Genomic DNA, 5,362 nt, shown 5'->3' on the forward strand with positions numbered 1-5,362 from the left:
GTAATTAATCTTTTCTTTCCTCATTTTAGTAGACACATGCCCATCTGCTACTCATCATTCTTACCGTTTAGGAAGGCAAGAGAAATGTCTTCTTTATGCTTCAAGCCTCACTTTTAATAAAATTTGAGAAAATCTATGGATATCCAATAACAATTAAAAGAGAAAGAGAGGAAGAAAAGAAAGAAAAATAGAAGGCAATGTCAAAGACAAATCAAAATAAGTAAGGAGATTGATTTTATTCAGCCTATTGAAATAGGGAGATCCCAAAACCAGTGTCTAAACTGTGGAGTTTTACTCTAGAGTTTTATAGGGAGGAGTAAAGTTCAAGGCAGAGTGATCTACACTTGTTTTTTTGTTTTGTTTTGTTTTTCAATCAAGAAAGTCTCAGCCAGTTAGCTAAAATGGAAATGATTATCCCTGTGTCTAGCTAGTTTCACAGGGGACAAATAGTTCTAGTTTCAGCTAATCATTCATGAGACAAGGAATGGGAAGGAGGAGGTTCTATGTCTGGTTTTGTCATCCAGGTTCAGGCAAAAGGGGAAAAAGTCTGTTTGGGGTCTGTCATAGATACATAAGGGAGTCATCCGCAAATGTTAGAGGGGTCATGAGAAAGGGTAGACAGAAGGTCTTATCTAACTCACATGAGAAGTTCTTTAAGGTCAACTTTTCCCCATAACACAAAAAGGGAGATTCTGGAAAACAAAACCTTGGGGGAGACCTCTTAATCATCATTGTATCCCAGAGCTCAGGTAAAGTTCACCAGTAACAGAAGGGCAAGAAAAGAGAAAGGGCGGCGAGGGGGGGGGGGGGGAGGAGCCAGATTTTTATTTAAGAACATTACATTTTTTCTCTATATTTAATTTGCTGAGTTAAACTCATTTTACAAACTAAAGCTTTTTCTTCAAGTGTTCTCTCAAATATGCAGATCTCGATTAATTTTTTAAAATTTAACCTTAAAATTTAAATTTTAATTTGACATTTGGTTTCTCTTTCATATTTAATATATAAATCCATTACATCATCTTAGAATCAATAATAAACTAAAAGCATCATGATATTACCTGTTTAGTTTCTTAACATCCTTTCCACATGCAATCTAATTTACTGTGGATGTTTTATAATTAAGCTAAACTAAACTTTTATAGACATGGGAAAATTTTATCAGTCAAATAGCCCAACACTTTCGTTTGTTCAAATAAACAACTTTAGTCCCATAGAATTTTTCCAAATTTATACAATTAGCTGTTTTGATTGCCAGGACTAGAACTCAGATTGCCTAACTCATACTGTAATTCTCAATGCATTGCAACACACTCATAGTCCCATTTTAGAAACGAATGCCAATATTCTCTTAACATGACCATTAGAATAGATTAAAATTAGAACAGGCAGGTGTAAATACTAAAAAAACAAACAAACAAAAAAAACCAACTATTCATGGTTAAAGGACTTAAGAGGAAAACCAAAAAATCAACTGAACACTACTGAAAACATGCAAAAAAGAAAAACAAATACAAGTAAATGTTGCAGTTTATAAAAAAAACAGTGACAAAATAAGATCAAGCTGAAAGTTTTATTATACTTTTCTTAAAGTTTATTTATTTATTTTGAGAGAGAGAGAAGGAGCACAAGCAGAGAAGGGACAGAGATAGAGGGAGAGCCAGAATCCCATGCTGACAGCATGGAGCCCTTGTAAACTTGAACTCTGAACTGTGAGAAAATGACCAGAGTCAAAATAAAGAGTCAGATGTAACTGTCTGAGCCACCCAGGCACCCCAGAAAGTTTTATCATTCTTAATAGGTTAATAGTAGATTCAATTTCCTGAATGTTTGTTTTTTTAAGTTCTCACAAGTCAGCCTAGCACTGATAACTGCTCACTCAGAATAACATAAGGTTATGAATCTGAGGAGAAGCTGTTTCCATATGAATTCAAAGGCAGCTAGAGCTGATCCAGTTCTCCTAACAGCTCTCGAGTACCTAATGTAGATTTATTTTAGAGTCAAATAAAGGAAGGGCAAGGGTGTTCTTGGCACATCAGTTTTAGCTCAAGGGCAGCTTCTGGGTAGTTTTCTAAAGCAAAGAGTCTGAGGCAAAGAAATTTGAATTCTTTATTTTCCTTACTATAGGAAGTAATTCTTATGGCAGGATTGTACTTGGTCAAAAGCAGAAATTCAAAATCAATCACAAACCCCAGAGTACTCAAAATTGTGCTCTTTATTATTGAATTTGTTATTCCTTCGCTCCTAAGTTTATCTTGAGGTCAAGACATTCAAGAAAAAAATATTGGTTAAAAAAATGTCAGTGTATAGAAATATGCACTATCAGTACGGCTGGTTAGAAATGGAAGATTAATTGGATTATTTGATTTTGTAGGCATATGTTTGCATATAAATAAGAGGATTAGGCTATTGTTTCTCATTTTTTTTAAATGAAATATACCTAAACAACTTTCAACTTCTCTACAACATTGATTTATAAGAAGAAAGAACTTAAGGTTCAACTAAGAACTGAAATCACTACACTTTTCTGTTTTCATGCTAATCTGTTTTGATACAAAGTATACATTCTTGGTTTTGTGTTAAACAATCTAAGCAACTCAGGGATTTGGTAAAAATAACCTAGCTACCTTCTGCAAAAGTACTTGTTCCTGGATGATATGACAAGGAACTTACTGATATAGCTTACTCATCAGTAAGCTTTTTGTAGTATGCCTGCCAATCAAAACTACTATGTCACAAACTCTGCCAACCCCAAACAGTATATTCCATCTTGCAAAACTCTCCTGACTATCACCCAACCCAGGTCCTAATCCTTTTAACATTACTAAAAATCCCTGAGTCCTTAAACATAATATATATCCTCCTCAGAGTTCTCATTTCTGAAACCCTACAAAGACACCCCCAGGAGACTATTTACCCTTACTGCACTAAGTCTCACTAACAGCTTTTTTGGATCAAAGGTTTTCCTGGTGCTATTTTTTAAGAGTTATCAATTAATCCAGCAATTTTATTTATAATATTTAAAATATCTGAACCTCAGTTTCTCATATGAAATTGGCTATTGTGATTACTCTTTGCATAGATAACTCCTATCATTGTATGTTTTAAACAATTAAAATATTTTCAATTCATAAATCCCTGGAGTTTACCAACTTAAGTTTACAAACTTTTAAAATATTACATGAGTTTAAAAATTCTTTTAAACTCCTGGTTTGTCCTTTATTAAAAATAAGTTTAGTATATCAGATTAATTGGAATATCAGAATCATGATCAAGAAGCAGTTCAAAATATAAGACCATTTTTCTTTATTTTTTCCTGGCTTTAAAAAAAGTAGTTATCTACTTGAAATAGTGTTTTCTTCCATAATTGCAAAGGGTTTCCCAGCTGGAATTTTTACTATCTTCGGAAGGTGTCCCCATATCCAATTGAAAAAAAAAAGTGAGGTGAAAACTGTAGCCAACAATGAAAGAAATTGAACTACCTAGCAGTGGATATGTTCAGACTGTCTTCAGATAGCAGTTGTTAGGTAACTTATAGATGGGATTCAAGAATCCATTAGAGGGGCACCTAGACGGCTCAGTTGTTTGAACGTCCGACTTCAGCTCAGGTCATGATCTCACGGTTCATGGGTTTGAGCCCCGTGTCGGGCTCTGTGCTGACAGCTAGTTCAGAGCCTGGAGCCTGTTTCAGATTCTGTATCTCCCTCTCTCTCTGACTGTCCCTTGCTCACGCTGTCTCTCTCTCTCTCTTTCTCTCTCTCTCTCTCAGAAATAAATAAAACATTAAAAAAATTTAAAAAAAAATAAAAAAAAGAATCCATTAAACTATAAGCTCCACAAGAGCAAAGGCTGAGTCTGTTGTAATCACTAATATACACCAAATGTCTAAGTTAATACTTATATAGCTCAAAAATTGCTTGAATAAATGAATAAATCAGTCAGAAATGTAGACTAGATACTATTTAAATTTTATGAACCACACACGGAAGATAGCTCCATGAGTCCCTGCCTGGGAGCTTGTGCTTTATCAAATCCTGGTCCCACCTTCCGCAAGCCACCCCTTTTCTCACAGGATGAGAAGGTATGAGGCCAACGGGACATGCTTACAAGAGCACATTCCACTCCCTCTGAAAGCACACTGGGGATTCCATGCCTGAGTAAAGTAACCCATACTTCACTTCCACAAGCTGCAAGGGCTTCCAGGGACAAATGTGAGTCCTGAAGACTGGGTGTGGCCATGGAGTAGCTCTTTGTGTGGTTAGGGACAATGGCACTTAATATTTTCAGTATACGATATCCACTGGTATATGTGTGAGGCCCCTCAAAGTATAGGCTTGGACAGGCTCAGATTAGAAGGGGTGGGTTATGGGCTGGCAGTTAAGGGTCTGTAGCTGGCTCTGCCTGTACCACAAAGTATCCCATGTAGAACGTCAAGAAACCTGAAAATTCTGAATTAGACCTGACCCATCAGGACATTCTTAAGGAATGTTTATCAAAGAAGAAGATGAAACATTTTACTTAACAGCTTATTGGCTTCATTTATCATCTTTAAGTATCTAGACACAGGGCATGTGTATCTCTTTGAATTTTAGAGTAGGTCAGTGCCTGATACTCATTTCTCCATTCCCCCTGAGGATGAAGACAACAAAGAAACACGAGGTGGAAACTCAGTATGAGTTTAACTGCTGGTAGATTTAGACAAATACTCCTATTTTCCTTTGATAAGTTTTTGGGTCTTTTCATGCCTGAGGGTAAGACCTTAAACACCACAATGAGAGGTTCTTGGAGCAGGGCTCCAGCAGCTCACTGAGTGTGCTGAATCACTTCAAAAGATTGTTGAAGCTACAGATTTTGAGAAACCACCTCCACAGACTGATTCATTTTATGTGTATGGGGTGGAAGTGAAGGACACGGAGTAAGTGTGTGCACTTCTAGCATGCATCCCAGAGGATTCAGATGCCTTTGATACATGGATTGTGTTGTGAAAACACCATGCTAAGGAGAATAATAAATGGCGACACTTTGCTTGCTTTTACTTTGGGCCTTAGGCAAGAAGATCGATCACAAATATCCTTGGGGAATAATATATGGCCCCATTCAGCTCACCAGTGTGACACACCACATGAGAACTGAAGCCAAATCTTTAGCCAGAATAAAGTATGTACTTGTCTGGAAGGTCATCTTTGGCCCTTTGGGTCATCTTTGGTCTAAATAACCCACCGGAGTTTCTCTTTCCCCTTTACTTACTGACTATGGAATATTAAGAACTAGAGGGTCAATATCAGAGTATAGGATTTGGGAAGGAGAAAGAGCCAAAACTGAGTATGAAGGAGAGGAAATGCCAAACCCTGAACTAATATTG

This window comes from Hyaena hyaena, unplaced genomic scaffold, assembly GCF_003009895.1.
Source record: "Hyaena hyaena isolate Hyena2069 unplaced genomic scaffold, ASM300989v1 scaffold_1321, whole genome shotgun sequence".
Classification (NCBI taxonomy): domain Eukaryota; kingdom Metazoa; phylum Chordata; class Mammalia; order Carnivora; family Hyaenidae; genus Hyaena; species Hyaena hyaena.